Source organism: Pleurodeles waltl, unplaced genomic scaffold (genome assembly GCF_031143425.1).
Source record: "Pleurodeles waltl isolate 20211129_DDA unplaced genomic scaffold, aPleWal1.hap1.20221129 scaffold_39, whole genome shotgun sequence".
Lineage (NCBI taxonomy): Eukaryota > Metazoa > Chordata > Amphibia > Caudata > Salamandridae > Pleurodeles > Pleurodeles waltl.
Window position 1 is genome coordinate 8,413,629 of NW_027150097.1, and position 25,034 is coordinate 8,438,662.

General features: G+C 47.3%; 8 non-coding genes across 8 annotated transcripts; all 8 read left to right on the forward strand.

Annotated features, from left to right (window-relative positions):
- The first annotated feature begins 4,017 nt into the window (after positions 1-4,017).
- Positions 4,018-4,100, forward strand: TRNAL-CAG (transfer RNA leucine (anticodon CAG)). The gene has a single exon. It is a non-coding gene; the product is annotated as a tRNA-Leu (tRNA).
- Positions 4,101-5,231: 1,131 nt separating this feature from the next.
- TRNAL-CAG (transfer RNA leucine (anticodon CAG)) lies at positions 5,232-5,314 on the forward strand. Its single transcript has one exon. It is a non-coding gene; the product is annotated as a tRNA-Leu (tRNA).
- Positions 5,315-7,661: 2,347 nt separating this feature from the next.
- On the forward strand, positions 7,662-7,744 carry TRNAL-UAG (transfer RNA leucine (anticodon UAG)). Its single transcript has one exon. It is a non-coding gene; the product is annotated as a tRNA-Leu (tRNA).
- A 1,131-nt stretch (positions 7,745-8,875) lies between these two features.
- Positions 8,876-8,958, forward strand: TRNAL-CAG (transfer RNA leucine (anticodon CAG)). Its single transcript has one exon. It is a non-coding gene; the product is annotated as a tRNA-Leu (tRNA).
- Positions 8,959-10,088: 1,130 nt separating this feature from the next.
- Positions 10,089-10,171, forward strand: TRNAL-CAG (transfer RNA leucine (anticodon CAG)). Its single transcript has one exon. It is a non-coding gene; the product is annotated as a tRNA-Leu (tRNA).
- A 2,346-nt stretch (positions 10,172-12,517) lies between these two features.
- TRNAL-UAG (transfer RNA leucine (anticodon UAG)) lies at positions 12,518-12,600 on the forward strand. The gene has a single exon. It is a non-coding gene; the product is annotated as a tRNA-Leu (tRNA).
- Positions 12,601-13,731: 1,131 nt separating this feature from the next.
- On the forward strand, positions 13,732-13,814 carry TRNAL-CAG (transfer RNA leucine (anticodon CAG)). The gene has a single exon. It is a non-coding gene; the product is annotated as a tRNA-Leu (tRNA).
- A 1,130-nt stretch (positions 13,815-14,944) lies between these two features.
- TRNAL-CAG (transfer RNA leucine (anticodon CAG)) lies at positions 14,945-15,027 on the forward strand. The gene has a single exon. It is a non-coding gene; the product is annotated as a tRNA-Leu (tRNA).
- The last annotated feature ends 10,007 nt before the right edge of the window (positions 15,028-25,034 follow it).

Here is a 25,034-nt window from a genome sequence, read left to right on the forward strand (position 1 = left end):
GCACTGAGTTGATTGGTATGGAGCCAGGCTCCTCCTGATCTGAATCTTGAACTGGCTGCAAATTCTGCATGTCCACACCCCCTGTAGTAGATGATTGAGAATTAGTAGCAGTCACCACCGGCCATGTGCACTGCCTCAAAAAACAGCATGTCCACACCCCATGTAGTAGATGATTGAGAATTAGTAGCAGTCACCACCGGATCCACTGTCAGGATGATCCATCCTCTCTCCTTCATCAGCTTCAGATCCCACTGTTTCCCTGAGCAGGAAGGTCTGGAATTGAAAATACAGAGGACATTTAACAACATTCACTCAGTACATGGCACTCATTTTGGTTTATAAGCTGGAAATTGAGCCATCAGTGCAGTGTCAAGAGTGTCAGGATGGCCGAGTGGTCTAGGTGCTGCGTTCAGGTCGCAGTCTCCTTTGGAGGCGTTGGTTCGAATACCACTTCTGACAAGTGTCTTTTGCGAGGTGGATACATTTTTGGACTTTTTTTTTCCAAGCACCCGTATCAAAAACAATGTCAACAGTTTCTGTAAATTATCGATAAGATCTATTGTCCGTTGCTTGCACTAATTTCCTGAAGTTGGCTAAATCGCAGTAAATCGGTAAAGCGGGAAATCACAGCATCTTCAACAAATCGTGATAGAGGGGCAGAGATAAAGGTTTCGACCCTACATATCAAGAGCGCAGCTGTCAATAGTTCAGCAGGTTCACAGTGCAGAAGGTTCAGTGGCACCAGGGTCCCCTGCGTCGCAATCACAGCTGGTTTTTAACTTCTGTATTCAGGGCATGGGAGGGGTGTGTTGCATCGTGCACACACGGTGCCTCTTTCGCAGATACGTTTTAATAAATACACAGAGAATAATATAGAGTCATTGGCCACGAGGAACACCTTCCCTGACCTTTTATTCTCTCCGGTTCCACGTCACCGCGCCTACCATCCAACTCCAAAAGTTGGGGGAGACTAACACTCCCTACCTCCCTTGGTGTGCATCATAGGCGTGCCCATGACGAACACAACATTTCTCCTTAACCAATACAAAACAAACATAGCTGCTCAAAAAAAAGATACTATACTAATCCAGTATACAAGAATAGTACACAACAAGAAATGCCACATTCAGTCAATCCACCCCGAATCCTTGCAGCCGCGTTGAGCATGGCAGTCGAGGACTCAAACTGTACCATTCAAGTCCTTGTCTCAGAGGCACTGAGTTGATTGGTATGGAGCCAGGCACCTCCTGATCTGAATCTTGAACTGGCTCCAAATTCTGCATGTCCACACCCCTTGTAGTAGATGATTGAGAATTAGTAGCAGTCACCACCGGCCATGTGCACTGGCTCAAACTTCTGCATGTCCACACCCCAAGTAGTCGATGATTGCGAATTAGTAGCAGTCACCACCGGATTCCCTGTCAGGATGATCCATCCTCTCTCCTTCATCAGCTTCAGATCCCACTGTTTCCCTGAGCAGGAAGGTCTGGAATTGAAAATACAGAGGACATTAAACAAAATTCACTCAGTACATGGCACTCATTTTGGTTTATAAGCTGGAAATTGAGCCATCAGTGCAGTGTTAAGAGTGTCAGGATGGCAAGTGGTCTAAGGCGCTGCGTTCATGTCGCAGTCTCCTTTGGAGGCGTGGGTTCGAATCCCACTTCTGACAAGTGTCTTTTGCGAGGTGGATACATTTTTGGACTTTTTTTTTCCAAGCACCCGTATCAAAAACAATGTCAACAGTTTCTGTAAATTATTGATAAGATCTATTGTCCGTTGCTTGCACTAATTTCCTGAAGTTGGCTAAATCGCAGTAAATCGGTAAAGCGGGAAATCACAGCATCTTCAACAAATCGTGATAGAGGGGCAGAGATAAAGGTTTCGACCCTACATATCAAGAGCGCAGCTGTCAATAGTTCAGCAGGTTCACAGTGCAGAAGGTTCAGTGGCACCAGGGTCCCCTGCGTCCCAATCACAGCTGGTTTTTAACTTCTGTATTCAGGGCATGGGAGGGGTGTGTTGCATCGTGCACACACGGTGCCTGTTTCGCAGATAAGTTTTAATAAATACACAGAGAATAATATAGAGTCATTGGCCACGAGGAACACCTTCCCTGACCTTTTATTCTCTCCGGTTCCACGTCACCGCGCCTACCATCCAACTCCAAAACTCGGGGGAGACTAACACTCCCTACCTCCCTTGGTGTGCATCATAGGCGTGCCCATGACGAACACAACATTTCTCCTTAACCAATACAAAACAAACATAGCTGCTCAAAAAAAAGATACTATACTAATCCAGTATACAAGAATAGTACACAACAAGAAATACCACATTCAGTCAATCCACCCCGAATCCTTGCAGCCGCGTTGAGCATGGCGGTCGAGGACTCAAACTGTACCGTTCAAGTCCTTGTCTCAGAGGCACTGAGTTGATTGGTATGGAGCCAGGCACCTCCTGATCTGAATCTTGAACTGGCTCCAAATTCTGCATGTCCACACCCCTTGTAGTAGATGATTGAGAATTAGTAGCAGTCACCACGGGCCATGTGCACTGGCTCAAACTTCTGCATGTCCACACCCCAAGTAGTCGATGATTGAGAATTAGAAGCAGTCACCACCGGATTCACTGTCAGAATGATCCATCCTCTCTCCTTCATCAGCTTCAGATCCCACTGTTTTCCTGAGCAGGAAGGTCTGGAATTGAAAATACAGAGGACATTAAACAACATTCACTCAGTACATGGCACTCATTTTGGTTTATAAGCTGGAAATTGAGCCATCAGTGCAATGTCAAGAGTGTCAGGATGGCCGAGTGGTCTAAGGCGCTGCGTTCAGGTCGCAGTGTCCTTTGGAGGCGTGGGTTCGAATCCTCCTTCTGACAAGTGTCTTTTGCGAGGTGGATACATTTTTGGACTTTTTTTTTCCAAGCACCCATATCAAAAAAAATGTCAACAGTTTCTGTAAGTTATCGATAAGATCTATTGTCCGTTGCTATCACTAATTTCCTGAAGTTGGCTAAATCGCAGTAAATCGGTAAAGCGGGAAATCACAGCATCTTCAACAAATCGTGATAGAGGGGCAAAGATAAAGGTTTCGACCCTACATATCAAGAGCACAGCTGTCAATAGTTCAGCAGGTTCACAGTGCAGAAGGTTCAGTGGCACCAGGGTCCCCTGCGTCCCAATCACAGCTGGTTTTTAACTTCTGTATTCAGGGCATGGGAGGGGTGTGTTGCATCGTGCACACACGGTGCCTGTTTCGCAGATAAGTTTTAATAAATACACAGAGAATAATATAGAGTCATTGGCCACGAGGAACACCTTCCCTGACCTTTAATTCTCTCCGGTTCCACGTCACCGCGCCTACCATCCAACTCCAAAAGTTGGGGGAGACTAACACTCCCTACCTCCCTTGGTGTGCATCATAGGCGTGCCCATGACGAACACAACATTTCTCCTTAACCAATACAAAACAAACAGAGCTGCTCAAAAAAAAGATACTATACTAATCCAGTATACAAGAATAGTACACAACAAGAAATGCCACATTCAGTCAATCCACCCCGAATCCTTGCAGCCACGTTGAGCATGGCGGTCGAGGACTCAAACTGTACCGTTCAAGTCCTTGTCTCAGAGGCACTGAGTTGATTGGTATGGTGCCAGGCACCTCCTGATCTGAATCTTGAACTGGCTCCAAATTCTGCATGTCCACACCCCTTGTAGTAGATGATTGAGAATTAGTAGCAGTCACCACCGGCCATGTGCACTGGCTCAAACTTCTGCATGTCCACACCCCATGTAGTCGATGATTGAAAATTAGTAGCAGTCACCACCGGATTCACTGTCAGGATGATCCATCCTCTCTCCTTCATCAGCTTCAGATCCCACTGTTTCCCTGAGCAGGAAGGTCTGGAATTGAAAATACAGAGGACATTAAACAACATTCACTCAGTACATGGCACTCATTTTGGTTTATAAGCTGGAAATTGAGCCATCAGTGCAGTGTCAAGAGTGTCAGGATGGCCGAGTGGTCTAAGGCGCTGCGTTCAGGTCGCAGTCTGCTTTGGAGGCGTGGGTTCGAATCCCACTTCTGACAAGTATCTTTTGCGAGGTGGATACATTTTTTGACATTTTTTTTCCAAGCACCAGTATCAAAAACAATGTCAACAGTTTCTGTAAATTATCGATAAGATCTATTGTCCGTTGCTTGCACTAATTTCCTGAAGTTGGCTAAATCGCAGTAAATCGGTAAAGCGGGAAATCACAGCATCTTCAACAAATCGTGATAGAGGGGCAGAGATAAAGGTTTCGACCGTACATATCAAGAGCGCAGCTGTCAATAGTTCAGCAGGTTCACAGTGCAGAAGGTTCAGTGGCACCAGGGTCCCCTGCGTCCCAATCACAGCTGGTTTTTAACTTCTGTATTCAGGGCATGGGAGGGGTGTGTTGCATCGTGCACACACGGTGCCTGTTTCACAGATAAGTTTTAATAAATACACAGAGAATAATATAGAGTCATTGGCCACGAGGAACACCTTCCCTGACCTTTTATTCTCTCCGGTTCCACGTCACCGCGCCTACCATCCAACTCCAAAACTCGGGGGAGACTAACACTCCCTACCTCCCTTGGTGTGCATCATAGGCGTGCCCATGACGAACACAACATTTCTCCTTAACCAATACAAAACAAACATAGCTGCTCAAAAAAAAGATACTATACTAAACCAGTATACAAGAATAGTACACAACAAGAAATGCCACATTCAGTCAATCCACCCCGAATCCTTGCAGCCGCGTTGAGCATGGCGGTCGAGGACTCAAACTGTACCGTTCAAGTCCTTGTCTCAGAGTCACTGAGTTGATTGGTATGGAGCCAGGCACCTCCTGATCTGAATCTTGAACTGGCTCCAAATTCTGCATGTCCACACCCCCTGTAGTAGATGATTGAGAATTAGTAGCAGTCACCACCGGCCATGTGCACTGGCTCAAAATTCAGCATGTCCACACCCCATGTAGTAGATGATTGAGAATTAGTAGCAGTGACCACCGGATCCACTGTCAGGATGATCCATCCTCTCTCCTTCATCAGCTTCAGATCCCACTGTTTCCCTGAGCAGGAAGGTCTGGAATTGAAAATACAGAGGACATTAAACAACATTCACTCGGTACATGGCACTCATTTTGGTTTATAAGCTGGAAATTGAGCCATCAGTGCAGTGTCAAGTGTGTCAGGATGGCCGAGTGGTCTAAGGCGCTGCGTTCAGGTTGCAGTCTCCTTTGGAGGCGTGGGTTCGAATCCCACTTATGACAAGTGTCTTTTGCGAGGTGGATACATTTTTGGACTTTTTTTTTCCAAGCACCTCTATCAAAAACAATGTCAACAGTTTCTGTAAATTATCGATAAGATCTATTGTCCGTTGCTTGCACTAATTTCCTGAAGTTGGCTAAATCGCAGTAAATCGGTAAAGCGGGAAATCACAGCATCTTCAACAAATCATGATAGAGGGGCAGAGATAAAGGTTTCGACCCTACATATCAAGAGCGCAGCTGTCAATAGTTCAGCAGGTTCACAGTGCAGAAGGTTCAGTGGCACCAGGGTCCCCTGCGTCCCAATCACAGCTGGTTTTTAACTTCTGTATTCAGGGGATGGGAGGGGTGGGGGTGTTGCGTCGTGCACACACAGTGTCTGTTTTGCAGAGAAGTTTTAATAAATACACAAAGAATAATATGGAGTCTTTAGCCACGAGGAACACCTTCCCCTACCTTTTATTCTCTCGGATTCCACATCACCGCACCTACCATCCAACTCCAAAACTCGGGGGAGACTAACACTCCCTACCTCCCTTGGTGTGCATCATGGGCGTGCCCATGACGAACACAACATTTCTCCTTAACCAATACAAAACAAACATAGCTGCTCAAAAAAAAGATACTATACTAATCCAGTATACAAGAATAGTACACAACAATAAATACCACATTCAGTCAATCCACCCCGAATCCTTGCAGCCGCGTTGAGCATGGCGGTCGAGGACTCAAACTGTACCGTTCAAGTCCTTGTCTCAGAGGCACTGAGTTGATTGGTATGGAGCCAGGCACCTCCTGATCTGAATCTTGAACTGGCTCCAAATTCTGCATGTCCACACCCCCTGTAGTAGATGATTGAGAATTAGTAGCAGTCACCACCGGCCATATGCACTGGCTCAAAATTCTGCAAGTCCACACCCCATGTAGCAGATGATTGAGAATTAGTAGCAGTCACCACAGGTTCCACTGTCAGGATGATCCATCCTCTCTCCTTCATCAGCTTCAGATCCCACTGTTTCCCTGAGCAGGAAGGTCTGGAATTGAAAATACAGAGGACATTAAATAACATTCACTCAGTACATGGCACTCATTTTGGTTTATAAGCTGCAAATTGAGCCATCAGTCTGGTGTCAAGAGTGTCAGGATGGCCGGGTGGTCTAAGGTGCTGCATTCAGGTCACAGTCTCTCTTGGAGACGTGGGTTCAAACCTCTCTTCTGACAAGTGTCTTTGCGAGGTGGATACATTTTTGGACTTTTTTTTCCAAGCACCCTTATCAAAAACAATGTCAACAGTTTCTGTAAATTATCGATAAGATCTATTGTCCGTTGCTTGCACTAATTGCCTGAAGTTGGCTAAATCGCAGTAAATCGGTAAAGCAGGAAATCACAGCATCTTCAACAAATCGTGATAGAGGGGCCGAGATAAAGGTTTCGACCCTACATATCAAAAGCACAGATGTCCATAGTTCAGCAGGTTCACGGTGCAGAAGGTTCAGTGGCACCAGGATCCCCTGCGTCCCAATCACAGCTGGTTTTTAACTTCTGTATTCTGGGCATGGGAGGGGTATGTTGCATCGTGCACACACAGTGCCTGTTTCGCAAATAAGTTTTAATAAATACACAGAGAATAATATAGAGTCATTGGCCACGAGGAACACCTTCCCTGACCCTTTATTCTCTCCGGTTCCACGTCACCGCGCCTACCATCCAACTCCAAAACTCGGGGGAGACTAACACTCCCTACCTCCCTTGGTGTGCATCATAGGCGTGCCCATGACGAACACAACATTTCTCCTTAACCAATACAAAACAAAAATAGCTGCTCAAAAAAAAGATACAATACTAAACCAGTATACAAGAATAGTACACAACAAGAAATGCCACATTCAGTCAATCCACCCCGAATCCTTGCAGCCGCGTTGAGCATGGCGGTCGAGGACTCAAACTGTACCGTTCAAGTCCTTGTCTCAGAGGCACTGAGTTGATTGGTATGGAGCCAGGCACCTCCTGATCTGAATCTTGAACTGGCTCCAAATTCTGCATGTCCACACCCCCTGTAGTAGATGATTGAGAATTAGTAGCAGTCACCACCGGCCATGTGCACTGGCTCAAAATTCAGCGTGTCCACACCCCATGTAGTAGATGATTGAGAATTAGTAGCAGTCACCACCGGATCCACTGTCAGGATGATCCATCCTCTCTCCTTCATCAGCTTCAGATCCCACTGTTTCCCTGAGCAGGAAGGTCTGGAATTGAAAATACAGAGGACATTAAACAACATTCACTCAGTACATGGCACTCATTTTGGTTTATAAGCTGGAAATTGAGCCATCAGTGCAGTGTCACAAGTGTCAGGATGGCCGAGTGGTCTAAGGTGCTGCGTTTAGGTCGCAGTCTCCTTTGGAGGCGTGGGTTCGAATCCCACTTCTGACAAGTGTCTTTTGCGAGGTGGATACATTTTTTGACTTTTTTTTTCCAAGCACCCGTATCAAAAACAATGTCAACAGTTTCTGTAAATAATCGATAAGATCTATTGTCTGTTGCTTGCACTAATTTCCTGAAGTTGGCTAAATTGCAGTAAATCGGTAAAGCGGGAAATCACAGCATCTTCAACAAATCGTGATAGAGGGGCAGAGATAAAGGTTTTGACCCTACATATCAAGAGCGCAGCTGTCAATAGTTCAGCAGGTTCACAGTGCAGAAGGTTCAGTGGCAACAGGGTCCCCTGCGTCCCAATCACAGCTGGTTTTTAACTTCTGTATTCAGGGCATGGGAGGGGTGTGTTGCATCGTGCACACACGGTGCCTGTTTCGCAGATAAGTTTTAATAAATACACAGAGAATAATATAGAGTCATTGGCCACGAGGAACACCTTCCCTGACCTTTAATTCTCTCCGGTTCCACGTCACCGCGCCTACCATCCAACTCCAAAAGTTGGGGGAGACTAACACTCCCTACCTCCCTTGGTGTGCATCATAGGCGTGCCCATGACGAACACAACATTTCTCCTTAACCAATACAAAACAAACAGAGCTGCTCAAAAAAAAGATACTATACTAATCCAGTATACAAGAATAGTACACAACAAGAAATGCCACATTCAGTCAATCCACCCCGAATCCTTGCAGCCACGTTGAGCATGGCGGTCGAGGACTCAAACTGTACCGTTCAAGTCCTTGTCTCAGAGGCACTGAGTTGATTGGTATGGAGCCAGGCACCTCCTGATCTGAATCTTGAACTGGCTCCAAATTCTGCATGTCCACACCCCTTGTAGTAGATGATTGAGAATTAGTAGCAGTCACCACCGGCCATGTGCACTGGCTCAAACTTCTGCATGTCCACACCCCATGTAGTCGATGATTGAGAATTAGTAGCAGTCACCACCGGATTCACTGTCAGGATGATCCATCCTCTCTCCTTCATCAGCTTCAGATCCCACTGTTTCCCTGAGCAGGAAGGTCTGGAATTGAAAATACAGAGGACATTAAACAACATTCACTCAGTACATGGCACTCATTTTGGTTTATAAGCTGGAAATTGAGCCATCAGTGCAGTGTCAAGAGTGTCAGGATGGCCGAGTGGTCTAAGGCGCTGCGTTCAGGTCGCAGTTTGCTTTGGAGGCGTGGGTTCGAATCCCACTTTTGACAAGTATCTTTTGCGAGGTGGATACATTTTTTGACTTTTTTTTTCCAAGCACCCGTATCAAAAACAATGTCAACAGTTTCTGTAAATTATCGATAAGATCTATTGTCCGTTGCTTGCACTAATTTCCTGAAGTTGGCTAAATCGCAGTAAATCGGTAAAGCGGGAAATCACAGCATCTTCAACAAATCGTGATAGAGGGGCAGAGATAAAGGTTTCGACCGTACATATCAAGAGCGCAGCTGTCAATAGTTCAGCAGGTTCACAGTGCAGAAGGTTCAGTGGCACCAGGGTCCCCTGCGTCCCAATCACAGCTGGTTTTTAACTTCTGTATTCAGGGCATGGGAGGGGTGTGTTGCATCGTGCACACACGGTGCCTGTTTCACAGATAAGTTTTAATAAATACACAGAGAATAATATAGAGTCATTGGCCACGAGGAACACCTTCCCTGACCTTTTATTCTCTCCGGTTCCACGTCACCGCGCCTACCATCCAACTCCAAAACTCGGGGGAGACTAACACTCCCTACCTCCCTTGGTGTGCATCATAGGCGTGCCCATGACGAACACAACATTTCTCCTTAACCAATACAAAACAAACATAGCTGCTCAAAAAAAAGATACTATACTAAACCAGTATACAAGAATAGTACACAACAAGAAATGCCACATTCAGTCAATCCACCCCGAATCCTTGCAGCCGCGTTGAGCATGGCGGTCGAGGACTCAAACTGTACGTTCAAGTCCTTGTCTCAGAGTCACTGAGTTGATTGGTATGGAGCCAGGCACCTCCTGATCTGAATCTTGAACTGGCTCCAAATTCTGCATGTCCACACCCCCTGTAGTAGATGATTGAGAATTAGTAGCAGTCACCACCGGCCATGTGCACTGGCTCAAAATTCAGCATGTCCACACCCCATGTAGTAGATGATTGAGAATTAGTAGCAGTGACCACCGGATCCACTGTCAGGATGATCCATCCTCTCTCCTTCATCAGCTTCAGATCCCACTGTTTCCCTGAGCAGGAAGGTCTGGAATTGAAAATACAGAGGACATTAAACAACATTCACTCGGTACATGGCACTCATTTTGGTTTATAAGCTGGAAATTGAGCCATCAGTGCAGTGTCAAGTGTGTCAGGATGGCCGAGTGGTCTAAGGCGCTGCGTTCAGGTTGCAGTCTCCTTTGGAGGCGTGGGTTCGAATCCCACTTCTGACAAGTGTCTTTTGCGAGGTGGATACATTTTTGGACTTTTTTTTTCCAAGCACCTCTATCAAAAACAATGTCAACAGTTTCTGTAAATTATCGATAAGATCTATTGTCCGTTGCTTGCACTAATTTCCTGAAGTTGGCTAAATCGCAGTAAATCGGTAAAGCGGGAAATCACAGCATCTTCAACAAATCATGATAGAGGGGCAGAGATAAAGGTTTCGACCCTACATATCAAGAGCGCAGCTGTCAATAGTTCAGCAGGTTCACAGTGCAGAAGGTTCAGTGGCACCAGGGTCCCCTGCGTCCCAATCACAGCTGGTTTTTAACTTCTGTATTCAGGGGATGGGAGGGGTGGGGGTGTTGCGTCGTGCACACACAGTGTCTGTTTTGCAGAGAAGTTTTAATAAATACACAAAGAATAATATGGAGTCTTTAGCCACGAGGAACACCTTCCCCTACCTTTTATTCTCTCGGATTCCACATCACCGCACCTACCATCCAACTCCAAAACTCGGGGGAGACTAACACTCCCTACCTCCCTTGGTGTGCATCATGGGCGTGCCCATGACGAACACAACATTTCTCCTTAACCAATACAAAACAAACATAGCTGCTCAAAAAAAAGATACTATACTAATCCAGTATACAAGAATAGTACACAACAATAAATACCACATTCAGTCAATCCACCCCGAATCCTTGCAGCCGCGTTGAGCATGGCGGTCGAGGACTCAAACTGTACCGTTCAAGTCCTTGTCTCAGAGGCACTGAGTTGATTGGTATGGAGCCAGGCACCTCCTGATCTGAATCTTGAACTGGCTCCAAATTCTGCATGTCCACACCCCCTGTAGTAGATGATTGAGAATTAGTAGCAGTCACCACCGGCCATATGCACTGGCTCAAAATTCTGCAAGTCCACACCCCATGTAGCAGATGATTGAGAATTAGTAGCAGTCACCACAGGTTCCACTGTCAGGATGATCCATCCTCTCTCCTTCATCAGCTTCAGATCCCACTGTTTCCCTGAGCAGGAAGGTCTGGAATTGAAAATACAGAGGACATTAAATAACATTCACTCAGTACATGGCACTCATTTTGGTTTATAAGCTGCAAATTGAGCCATCAGTCTGGTGTCAAGAGTGTCAGGATGGCCGGGTGGTCTAAGGTGCTGCATTCAGGTCACAGTCTCTCTTGGAGACGTGGGTTCAAACCTCTCTTCTGACAAGTGTCTTTGCGAGGTGGATACATTTTTGGACTTTTTTTTCCAAGCACCCTTATCAAAAACAATGTCAACAGTTTCTGTAAATTATCGATAAGATCTATTGTCCGTTGCTTGCACTAATTGCCTGAAGTTGGCTAAATCGCAGTAAATCGGTAAAGCAGGAAATCACAGCATCTTCAACAAATCGTGATAGAGGGGCCGAGATAAAGGTTTCGACCCTACATATCAAAAGCACAGATGTCCATAGTTCAGCAGGTTCACGGTGCAGAAGGTTCAGTGGCACCAGGATCCCCTGCGTCCCAATCACAGCTGGTTTTTAACTTCTGTATTCTGGGCATGGGAGGGGTATGTTGCATCGTGCACACACAGTGCCTGTTTCGCAAATAAGTTTTAATAAATACACAGAGAATAATATAGAGTCATTGGCCACGAGGAACACCTTCCCTGACCCTTTATTCTCTCCGGTTCCACGTCACCGCGCCTACCATCCAACTCCAAAACTCGGGGGAGACTAACACTCCCTACCTCCCTTGGTGTGCATCATAGGCGTGCCCATGACGAACACAACATTTCTCCTTAACCAATACAAAACAAAAATAGCTGCTCAAAAAAAAGATACAATACTAAACCAGTATACAAGAATAGTACACAACAAGAAATGCCACATTCAGTCAATCCACCCCGAATCCTTGCAGCCGCGTTGAGCATGGCGGTCGAGGACTCAAACTGTACCGTTCAAGTCCTTGTCTCAGAGGCACTGAGTTGATTGGTATGGAGCCAGGCACCTCCTGATCTGAATCTTGAACTGGCTCCAAATTCTGCATGTCCACACCCCCTGTAGTAGATGATTGAGAATTAGTAGCAGTCACCACCGGCCATGTGCACTGGCTCAAAATTCAGCGTGTCCACACCCCATGTAGTAGATGATTGAGAATTAGTAGCAGTCACCACCGGATCCACTGTCAGGATGATCCATCCTCTCTCCTTCATCAGCTTCAGATCCCACTGTTTCCTGAGCAGGAAGGTCTGGAATTGAAAATACAGAGGACATTAAACAACATTCACTCAGTACATGGCACTCATTTTGGTTTATAAGCTGGAAATTGAGCCATCAGTGCAGTGTCACAAGTGTCAGGATGGCCGAGTGGTCTAAGGTGCTGCGTTTAGGTCGCAGTCTCCTTTGGAGGCGTGGGTTCGAATCCCACTTCTGACAAGTGTCTTTTGCGAGGTGGATACATTTTTTGACTTTTTTTTTCCAAGCACCCGTATCAAAAACAATGTCAACAGTTTCTGTAAATAATCGATAAGATCTATTGTCTGTTGCTTGCACTAATTTCCTGAAGTTGGCTAAATTGCAGTAAATCGGTAAAGCGGGAAATCACAGCATCTTCAACAAATCGTGATAGAGGGGCAGAGATAAAGGTTTTGACCCTACATATCAAGAGCGCAGCTGTCAATAGTTCAGCAGGTTCACAGTGCAGAAGGTTCAGTGGCAACAGGGTCCCCTGCGTCCCAATCACAGCTGGTTTTTAACTTCTGTATTCAGGGCATGGGAGGGGTGTGTTGCATCGTGCACACACGGTGCCTGTTTCGCAGATAAGTTTTAATAAATACACAGAGAATAATATAGAGTCATTGGCCACGAGGAACACCTTCCCTGACCTTTAATTCTCTCCGGTTCCACGTCACCGCGCCTACCATCCAACTCCAAAAGTTGGGGGAGACTAACACTCCCTACCTCCCTTGGTGTGCATCATAGGCGTGCCCATGACGAACACAACATTTCTCCTTAACCAATACAAAACAAACAGAGCTGCTCAAAAAAAAGATACTATACTAATCCAGTATACAAGAATAGTACACAACAAGAAATGCCACATTCAGTCAATCCACCCCGAATCCTTGCAGCCACGTTGAGCATGGCGGTCGAGGACTCAAACTGTACCGTTCAAGTCCTTGTCTCAGAGGCACTGAGTTGATTGGTATGGAGCCAGGCACCTCCTGATCTGAATCTTGAACTGGCTCCAAATTCTGCATGTCCACACCCCTTGTAGTAGATGATTGAGAATTAGTAGCAGTCACCACCGGCCATGTGCACTGGCTCAAACTTCTGCATGTCCACACCCCATGTAGTCGATGATTGAGAATTAGTAGCAGTCACCACCGGATTCACTGTCAGGATGATCCATCCTCTCTCCTTCATCAGCTTCAGATCCCACTGTTTCCCTGAGCAGGAAGGTCTGGAATTGAAAATACAGAGGACATTAAACAACATTCACTCAGTACATGGCACTCATTTTGGTTTATAAGCTGGAAATTGAGCCATCAGTGCAGTGTCAAGAGTGTCAGGATGGCCGAGTGGTCTAAGGCGCTGCGTTCAGGTCGCAGTTTGCTTTGGAGGCGTGGGTTCGAATCCCACTTCTGACAAGTATCTTTTGCGAGGTGGATACATTTTTTGACTTTTTTTTTCCAAGCACCCGTATCAAAAACAATGTCAACAGTTTCTGTAAATTATCGATAAGATCTATTGTCCGTTGCTTGCACTAATTTCCTGAAGTTGGCTAAATCGCAGTAAATTGGTAAAGCGGGAAATCACAGCATCTTCAACAAATCGTGATAGAGGGGCAGAGATAAAGGTTTCGACCGTACATATCAAGAGCGCAGCTGTCAATAGTTCAGCAGGTTCACAGTGCAGAAGGTTCAGTGGCACCAGGGTCCCCTGCGTCCCAATCACAGCTGGTTTTTAACTTCTGTATTCAGGGCATGGGAGGGGTGTGTTGCATCGTGCACACACGGTGCCTGTTTCACAGATAAGTTTTAATAAATACACAGAGAATAATATAGAGTCATTGGCCACGAGGAACACCTTCCCTGACCTTTTATTCTCTCCGGTTCCACGTCACCGCGCCTACCATCCAACTCCAAAACTCGGGGGAGACTAACACTCCCTACCTCCCTTGGTGTGCATCATAGGCGTGCCCATGACGAACACAACATTTCTCCTTAACCAATACAAAACAAACATAGCTGCTCAAAAAAAAGATACTATACTAAACCAGTATACAAGAATAGTACACAACAAGAAATGCCACATTCAGTCAATCCACCCCGAATCCTTGCAGCCGCGTTGAGCATGGCGGTCGAGGACTCAAACTGTACGTTCAAGTCCTTGTCTCAGAGTCACTGAGTTGATTGGTATGGAGCCAGGCACCTCCTGATCTGAATCTTGAACTGGCTCCAAATTCTGCATGTCCACACCCCCTGTAGTAGATGATTGAGAATTAGTAGCAGTCACCACCGGCCATGTGCACTGGCTCAAAATTCAGCATGTCCACACCCCATGTAGTAGATGATTGAGAATTAGTAGCAGTGACCACCGGATCCACTGTCAGGATGATCCATCCTCTCTCCTTCATCAGCTTCAGATCCCACTGTTTCCCTGAGCAGGAAGGTCTGGAATTGAAAATACAGAGGACATTAAACAACATTCACTCGGTACATGGCACTCATTTTGGTTTATAAGCTGGAAATTGAGCCATCAGTGCAGTGTCAAGTGTGTCAGGATGGCCGAGTGGTCTAAGGCGCTGCGTTCAGGTTGCAGTCTCCTTTGGAGGCGTGGGTTCGAATCCCACTTCTGACAAGTGTCTTTTGCGAGGTGGATACATTTTTGGACTTTTTTTTTCCAAGCACCTCTATCAAAAACAATGTCAACAGTTTCTGTAAATTATCGATAAGATCTATTGTCCGTTGCTTGCACTAATTTCCTGAAGTTGGCTAAATCGCAGTAAATCGGTAAAGCGGGAAATCACAGCATCTTCAACAAATCATGATAGAGGGGCAGAGATAAAGGTTTCGACCCTACATATCAAGAGCGCAGCTGTCAATAGTTCAGCAGGTTCACAGTGCAGAAGGTTCAGTGGCACCAGGGTCCCCTGCGTCCCAATCACAGCTGGTTTTTAACTTCTGTATTCAGGGGATGGGAGGGGTGGGGGTGTTGCGTCGTGCACACACAGTGTCTGTTTTGCAGAGAAGTTTTAATAAATACACAAAGAATAATATGGAGTCTTTAGCCACGAGGAACACCTTCCCCTACCTTTTATTCTCTCCGATTCCACATCACCGCACCTACCATCCAACTCCAAAACTCGGGGGAGACTAACACTCCCTACCTCCCTTGGTGTGCATCATGGGCGTGCCCATGACGAACACAACATTTCTCCTTAACCCCTTCTGTGCCGCGGACGTAGTGGTTACGTCCCGCGGCACAGTGCTGCTGTGCCGAGGACGTAACCACTACGTCCTCGGCACACAGCCCAGAGGGAGCGCTCTCGCTCCCTCTGTGTGCTTCCCCCCACCCCCCCAAAGTCAGGGATGGAAGGGGAAGCCCTTCCCCTTCCACCCCCGACCCCCCCACCCCCCCATAATGACGTCAGCGCGCGATCACGCGCTGACTTCATTATGGGGATTTCGCCGCACAGGAAGCCATTTGCTTCCTGTGCGGCGAACGGAGAAGAGGTGAGTTCCTCTTCCCGGTGGGTGGGGGGTTTGGGCTAAAGAGGCACCGGGGGAAAGGAAAGGCTTTTCCTTTCCCCCGGTGTCTCTTTGAGCATTCCTGCTGCCCGATCGCATTGCGATCGGGCAGCAGGAATGCCCACTAGACACCAGGGATTTTTTTTTTTTATTGTTGTTACCTGTTTTTGGCATGCGGGGAGCGGCCCCTTGGGCAAGGGTCGCTCCCCTTGTGGGGGCAATTTGTTACGGCCATTTCTGCCCCCCTTGGGGGCAGATTGGCCTACTTTTTAGGCGGGTCTGCCCCCAAGGGGGGCAGAAACCACTGGATCACCAGGGATTTTTATTTTCTGTGCATTTATGTTGGGGGGGGGGTGCCCCCTTAGGCAAGGGGCGCCCCCCCCAAGGGGGCAGAGAACTGTTGGCCTTTTCTGCCCCCCTTGGGGGCAGATCGGCCTATTTTTTTTAGGTCCATCTGCCCCCAAGGGGGGCAGAAGCCACTTAGGCACCAGGGATTGTGTGTGTAGTGAATGGGGGGGCGCCCCCTTGGGCAAGGGTCGCTCCCCTGTGGGGGGCATGTCCGTTAGGGCCATTTCTGCCCCCCTTGAGGGCAGATTGGCTACTTTTTAGCCAGATCTGCCCCCAAGGGGGGCAGAAAACACTAGATCACCAGGGTTTTTTATTTTTATGTGTATTTATGTGGGGGGGGGTGCCCCCTTGGGCAAGGGGCGCCCCCCCAAGGGGGCAGAGAACTGTTGGCCTTTTCTACCCCCCTTGGGGGCAAATCGGCCTATTTTTTTTAGGTCCATCTGCCCCCAAGGGGGGCAGAAGCCACTTAGGCACCAGGGATTGTGTGTGTAGTGGATGGGGGGGCGCCCCCTTGGGCAAGGGTCGCTCCCCTTTGGGGGGCATGTCTTTTAGGGCCATTTCTGCCCCCCTTGAGGGCAGATCAGCTTATTATTTTTAGGCTGATCTGCCCCCAAGGGGGGCAGAAACCACTAGAACGCCAGGGATGTTTTTTTATGTGTTTATTTTTGTGTGGGGGCGTCCCCTTGTGCACGGGCGCCCCCCCAAGGGGGGCATTGACCTGTTGGCCATTTCTGCCCCCCTTGGGGGCAGATGGGCCTATTTTTCTAGACCCACCTGCCCCCAAGGGGGGCAGAAGCCACGTAGACACCAGGGATAGTGTGTGTGTGTGTGTGTGTGTTAGTGGATGGGGGGGGGCTTGGGCAAGGGTCGCCCCCCACTTTGGGGGCACATGTACCCAGGCCATTTCTGCACCCCTTGGAGACAGATCAGCCTATTATTTTTAGGCTGATCTGCCCCCAAGGGGGGCAGAAACCACTAGAACGCCAGGGATTTTTTTTTATGTGTTTCTTTTTGTGTGGGGGCGTCCCCTTGGGCACGGGCGCCCCCCCAAGGGGGGCATTGACCTGTTGGCCATTTCTGCCCCCCCTGGGGGCAGATGGGCCTATTTTTCTAGAACCACCTGCCCCCAAGGGGGGCAGAAGCCACGTAGACACCAGGGATAGTGTGTGTGTGTGTGTGTGTGTTAGTGGATGGGGGGGGGCTTGGGCAAGGGTCGCCCCCCACTTTGGGGGCACATGTACCCAGGCCATTTCTGCACCCCTTGGAGACAGATCAGCCTATTATTTTTAGGCTGATCTGCCCCCAAGGGGGGCAGAAACCACTAGAACGCCAGGGAATTTTTTTTTATTTGTTTATTTTTGTGGGGGGGGCGTCCCCTTGGTCACGGGGCGCCCCCCCAAGGGGGGCATTGACCTGTTGGCCATTTCTACACCCCCTGGGGGCAGATGGGCCTATTTTCTTAGGCCCACCTGCCCCCAAGGGGGCAGAAGCCACTTAGGCACCAGGGATAGTGTTGTGTGTGTTTTTTTTGTTTGAGGGCTGTCCCCTTTGGCAAGGGTCGCTCTCCATGGGGACACAGTACTAAAGGTATTTTTTGGCTTCCTTGGGGCAGACAGGCCTATTTTTTTAGTAGGCCCATCTGCCCCTATGGCAGAATCCACTTAGGCACCAATTTCTAAAATGTTTGATGGTGGGGTGTTTGTCAACTGAAGAAGTCTTTGCATTTGTGATAAAAAATGTTTTCCTCCTTTTTGTTCTAGTTCAAAGCTTTTGCTTTATTTGCTGTGGCTCCTTGCGGTTTTGGCGGTGGTTGACCTGCAGTTTGCACAGTTGCATGTTTTAGGTAAGTAAAAACAATTTACTCCAAAGGAGTATTGTTGCCATGCATGAATGACATGTTTGTAGGGGGTGTACTAAATGCAGGATTGTGTGTGAAATTGTCCTTAGGTTTGTGCACAATGATATTTGTTTTGTCTTATTTCTAATTTGCCTTTCTTTCTTTCTTTTTAGTGGGATATCATTGGTGATTGCTGTGTAGTTGCTGGTGAATCAAGCTTTTTCAGGCAAGTGAGCGGTATATTTTTTGAGTTTGTAACTCTTACTAACAAAGCTACACTTTGTTACTTGTCTTACACAGTGCTGGTTGTTGGTGGTGAATTTGTCCAGTTAATTTTAGCAGGAGAGATCATGGCTAGCCGCAGGATGACCGCTCAGCAGGTGGTTGGTATGCTTTTTGAGTCACAGTCTGATCATGACTATGAGACGGACTCTGCATCTGAGGCAGAGGAGGAAGTCAGAGATTCTGGCAGTGATGTTTCTGTTGGAGGGGAATCTTCTGATGATGAAGCCACACTCAGTGCAGATGAAGGTTCTGTTTTAGAGGAGGACATTGATGTGCCAATAGTGCAGCAACCTGGGGCTGAAAGGTTTCCCGTTAGAAGACCTGATGTCTGGGTTGCCCCAAACATGGAGCAGCCAGAGTTGCCTGCCTTTACTGGTCTCCCGGGGTGTAACGCCAATACAGAGAACTTTATGCCTATCAATTTCTTTGAGTTATTCATGGATGATGTGTTTTTGGAAGAGATTGTTGAGCAGACTAATTTGTATGCGGAGCAGCATTTGAGGGACAACGCTGCTAGACTTAGGCCACACTCTAGAGCTGCCCAGTGGATTCCCACAAATTTGGAGGAGCTAAAAAAGTTTTTGGGTTTGACTTTTTTGATGGGGTTGATAAGGAAGCCGTCACTGGCTTCTTATTGGTCTACTAGTCCCTTGATGGCAACAGCTATATTTCCAGCTACCATGAGTCGTAATCGGTATTTGCTTCTTCTTAGGATGCTGCATTTTGTTGACAATGCATTAGCCTTGCCACGAGATCACCCAGATTCTGACCGTCTTTTTAAGATTAGGCCTGTCCTTGATCATTTTGTAGATCGGTTTTCGGAGGTCTATGTTCCAGGCAAAGAGATAAGTGTGGACGAGTCTTTGGTCCTCTTCAAGGGTCGTTTGTTTTTTAGGCAGTACATTCCTAGCAAAAGGGCACGATATGGAATTAAATTGTATATGCTGTCTGAAAGTAGGACAGGATATGTGTATAGTTTCCGTGTGTACACTGGTAGGGATTCCAATATTGACCCCCCTGGTTGTCCTCCCACTTTTGGAGTTACTGAGAAAATAGTGTGGGATCTTGGTAGACGACTGTTCAACAAAGGTCACCATTTGTATGTAGATAACTTCTACACTGGTGTGCAGTTGATCAAGGAATTGTTTAGAGTGGACACAGTTGCTTGTGGCACAATCCGTTCTAACTGGAAAGGCTATCCAAGGGAGCTTGTCTGTAAAAAACTTGAGAGGGGACAGTGCTGTGCCTTGCGGAACGAGGAGCTGCTAGCTTTGAAATTTTCAGACAAGAGGGATGTCTACATGCTAAGTACCATCCATGATGAGAGTACTTCCCCTGTGACTGTTTGGGGCCAGGTTGCTGAAGTGCGCAAACCTGTGTGCATTTTAGATTATAATAAGCACATGGGAGGTGTAGATAGAGTTGACCAGAGGTTGGAACCTTATACTGCTATTCGTAAGTCTTATGTTTGGTATAAGAAGTTAGCACTTCACCTCTTCCACTTAGCAACCTTCAATGCTTTTATTGTGTTTAGGGATAGGTCTCCAGACTCAAAGATGACATTTGTGAAATTTCAGGAGTCAGTGATAGAGAGCCTTATTGTGGTGGAACAGGCCAGAGTTCCTAGAGAAGCAGTGGTGGAGGATGTGGCTAGATTGAAAGATCGCCACTTTGCTGAGCACATTCCTCCCACACCCAAAAAAGACTTTCCAGCTAAGAAATGTAGAGTGTGTTTTCGAAGAGGTATCCGGAGGGAGTCTCGAATGTACTGCCCAGATTGTCCTTCAAAGCCTGGGCTGTGTTTCGGTGCTTGTTTTAAGAATTACCACACCCAGAAGAATTTCTGGGAACAACCATGAGTGTAAACTCATGTCTGTTTTGTATTTTCATGTGTTTAGTTTCATGGTTAGCATTTCTGTCATGTTGTTAGTTAGAGCTTTTGTGTTTGTTGTTTTGTAATTCTTTCTACTTAGTTAGGGGTTCCTCTGTTTAAAAAAATAAAATAAAATATGATGCCATTGTGTGTGGAGTGGAGCTTGGCTGAGACTGTACATATTGACTTGATGTTGGCTACTGCAACACACTGCCAGCCAAACACCAGTCCACACACTCCCATCAGCTGGTGTGATTGTTGTATCAGGCATGTGGGCGTATGTAAGTGATGGGCCCTTGAGTGGCGCTGTCTGTCGATGTGAGTGTTGTAATGTGCTGGGCCCGTGGCTGGCGGTGTGAATGGCCTTGTGTGTGTCATGTATGAAAGTTGTGTGAATGGACTGTAAAGCGGTTGGTGCCTTGTCGCGGCTTTACAGCTCACGAGCTGTGAGTCATTGGTTCAGTTTTTTGCCTTTCAGTTACTAACAGTGCTTTTCATTTTTGTGAAAGCTCTTGTTAGTAAAATTTGATCCACTGAACCATCACTCACCCTCGTGCCAAATCCAACCAGTATGTGTGGTAAAAATGACCAAACCTGCTCCGCTGTAATCAGGCGTCGCAGCACACCTATGACACGCTAGGTGCCTCAGGTGGGACCCCGATGATGAAGCATGCCACCAACTTGGTTGGTGGGTGAGGGGTCTTTTTCACATAACCTAAGTGTGTTTCTTTTCAAAATTTTAGTGTTTGGCACATCACGGACGTATGTGGGCACATCAAAACGATATATTACAAAACTACCTGTGTTTGGGGGGGGAGAGGGCACCTATGTTTTTGGTCCTGTGTGCGGCCTTCATCTAGGGAAACCTACCAAACCCAGACATTTTTTAAAACTAGACACCCCAAGGAGTCTAGGGAGGAGTGGCTTGCGTGGATCCCCCAACATTTTCTTACCCAGACTCCTCTGTAAACCTCAAAATGTGCTTAAAAAAAGCATATTTTCCTGACTTTTCTTCGTACGATCACCACTCCAGCACAAAATTCCTACTCCCCAGTGTTCCCCTCAGTCTCCCAAATAAAATGACACCTCACGTATGTGGGTCCCCAAAGCAGAGTCAGTCTAAAGATGTATAAAAGAATATGTCCTTATAAACTCGCAGTACTATCCCCTGGATCTCTACAAGTTTTGGGCCTTATTCTGTTGGAGGCACCTGGCCCACCCACACAACTGAGGTATCATTTTTATCAGGAGACTTGGGGGAACGCTGGGTGGAAGGAAATTTGTGGCTCCACTCAGATTCCAGAACTTTCTGTCACCGAAATGTGTGAAAAATGCGTTTTTTTTGCCAAAATTTGAGGTTTGGAAAGGATTCTGGGTAACAGAACCTGGTCAGAGCCCCTCAAGTCACCCCATCTTGGATTCCCCTAGGTCTCTAGTTTTCAGAAATGCACAGGTTTGGTAGGTTTCCCTAGGTGCTGGCTGAGCTACAGGACAAAAACTACAGGTAGGCACTGTTTTCAATGAAAAAATGTGATGTGTCCACGCTGCGCTTTGGGGCGTTTCCTGTCGCGGGCGCTAGGCCTACCCACACAAGTGAGGTATCATTTTTATCGGGAGACGTGGGGGAACGCTGGGTGGAAGGAAATTTGTGGCCCCTCTCAGATTCCAGAACTTTCTGCCACAGAAATGTGAGGAACATGTGTTTTTTTAGCCAAATTTTGAGGTTTGCAAAGGATTCTGGGTAACAGAACCTGGTCCGAGCCACACAAATCACCCCATCTTGGATTCCCCTAGGTCTCTAGTTTTCAGAAATGCACAGGTTTCGTAGGTTTCCCTAGGTGGCGGCTGAGCTACAGGCCAAAATCTACAGGTAGGCACTTTGCTAAAAACAGGTCTGTTTTCTGTGATGTGTCCACGTTGCGCTTTGGGGCGTTTCCTGTCGCGGGCGCTAGGCCTACCCACACAAGTGAGGTATCATTTTTATCGGGAGACGTGGGGGAACGCTGGGTGGAAGGAAATTTGTGGCTCCTCTCAGATTCCAGAACTTTCTGCCACAGAAATGTGTGGAACATGTGTTTTTTTAGCCAATTTTTGAGCTTTGCAAAGGATTCTGGGTAACAGAACCAGGTCCGAGCCCCGCCAGTCACCCCTCCTTGGATTCCCCTAGGTCTCTAGTTTTCAGAAATGTACAGGTTTGGTAGGTTTCCTTAGGTGCCGGCTGAGCTAGAGGCCAAAATCTACAGGTAGTCACTTCGCAAAAAACACCTCTGTTTTCTTCCAAAATTTTGGTGGTGTCCACGTTGCGCTTTGGGGTGTTTCCTGTCGCGGGCGCTAGGCCTACCCACGCAAGTGAGGTATCATTTTTATCGGGAGACTTGGGGGAACGCTGGGTGGAAGGAAATTTGTGGCTCCTCCCAGATTCCAGAACTTTCTGCCACAGAAATGTGAGGAACATGTGTTTTTTTAGCCAATTTTTTAGCTTTGCAAAGGATTCTGGGTAACAGAACCTGGTCCGAGCCCCGCCAGTCACCCCTCCTTGGATTCCCCTAGGTCTCTAGTTTTCAGAAATGTACAGGTTTGGTAGGTTTCCCTAGGTGCCGGCTGAGCTAGAGGCCAAAATCTACAGGTAGTCACTTCGCAAAAAACACCTCTGTTTTCTTCCAAAATTTTGGTGGTGTCCACGTTGCGCTTTGGGGCGTTTCCTGTCGCGGGCGCTATGCCTACCCACGCAAGTGAGGTATCATTTTTATCGGGAGACTTGGGGGAACGCTGGGTGGAAGGAAATTTGTGGCTCCTCCCAGATTCCAGAACTTTCTGCCACAGAAATGTGAGGAACATGTGTTTTTTTAGCCAATTTTTGAGGTTTGCAAAGGATTCTGGGTAACAGAACCTGGTCCGAGCCCCGCCAGTCACCCCTCCTTGGATTCCCCTAGGTCTCTAGTTTTCAGAAATGCACAGGTTTGGTAGGTTTCCCTAGGTGGCGGCTGAGCTAGAGGCCAAAATCTACAGGTATGCACTTTGCTAAAAACAGGTCTGTTTTCTGTGATGTGTCCACGTTGCGCTTTGGGGCGTTTCCTGTCGCGGGCGCTAGGCCTACCCACACAAGTGAGGTATCATTTTTATCGGGAGACGTGGGGGAACGCTGGGTGGAAGGAAATTTGTGGCTCCTCTTGGATTCCAGAACTTTCTGCCACAGAAATGTGAGGAACATGTGTTTTTTTAGCCAATTTTTGAGCTTTGCAAAGGATTCTGGGTAACAGAACCTGGTCCGAGCCCCGCCAGTCACCCCTCCTTGGATTCCCCTAGGTCTCTAGTTTTCAGAAATGTACAGGTTTGGTAGGTTTCCCTTGGTGCCGGCTGAGCTAGAGGCCAAAATCTACAGGTAGTCACTTCGCAAAAAAAACCTCTGTTTTCTTCCAAAATTTTGGTGGTGTCCACGTTGCGCTTTGGGGCGTTTCCTGTCGCGGGCGCTAGGCCTACCCACGCAAGTGAGGTATCATTTTTATCGGGAGACTTGGGGGAACGCTGGGTGGAAGGAAATTTGTGGCTCCTCCCAGATTCCAGAACTTTCTGCCACAGAAATGTGAGGAACATGTGTTTTTTTAGCCAATTTTTGAGCTTTGCAAAGGATTCTGGGTAACAGAACCTGGTCCGAGCCCCGCCAGTCACCCCTCCTTGGATTCCCCTAGGTCTCTAGTTTTCAGAAATGCACAGGTTTGGTAGGTTTCTCTAGGTGGCGGCTGAGCTAGAGGCCAAAATCTACAGGTAGGCACTTTGCTAAAAACAGGTCTGTTTTCTGTGATGTGTCCACGTTGCGCTTTGGGGCGTTTCCTGTCGCGGGCGCTAGGCCTACCCACACAAGTGAGGTATCATTTTTATCGGGAGACGTGGGGGAACGCTGGGTAGAAGGAAATTTGTGGCTCCTCTCGGATTCCAGAACTTTCTGCCACAGAAATGTGAGGAACATGTGTTTTTTTAGCCAATTTTTGAGCTTTGCAAAGGATTCTGGGTAACAGAACCTGGTCCGAGCCCCGCCAGTCACCCCTCCTTGGATTCCCCTAGGTCTCTAGTTTTCAGAAATGTACAGGTTTGGTAGGTTTCCCTAGGTGCCGGCTGAGCTAGAGGCCAAAATCTACAGGTAGTCACTTCGCAAAAAACACCTCTGTTTTCTTCCAAAATTTTGGTGGTGTCCACGTTGCGCTTTGGGGCGTTTCCTGTCGCGGGCGCTAGGCCTACCCACGCAAGTGAGGTATCATTTTTATCGGGAGACTTGGGGGAACGCTGGGTGGAAGGAAATTTGTGGCTCCTCCCAGATTCCAGAACTTTCTGCCACAGAAATGTGAGGAACATGTGTATTTTTAGCCAAATTTTGAGCTTTGCAAAGGATTCTGGGTAACAGAACCTGGTCCGAGCCCCGCCAGTCACCCCTCCTTGGATTCCCCTAGGTCTCTAGTTTTCAGAAATGCACAGGTTTGGTAGGTTTCCTTAGGTGGCGGCTGAGCTAGAGGCCAAAATCTACAGGTAGGCACTTTGCTAAAAACAGGTCTGTTTTCTGTGATGTGTCCACGTTGCGCTTTGGGGCGTTTCCTGTCGCGGGCGCTAGGCCTACCCACACAAGTGAGGTATCATTCTTATCGGGAGACATGGGGGAACGCTGGGTGGAAGGAAATTTGTGGCTCCTCTCGGATTCCAGAACTTTCTGCCACAGAAATGTGAGGAACATGTGTTTTTTTAGCCAATTTTTGAGCTTTGCAAAGGATTCTGGGTAACAGAA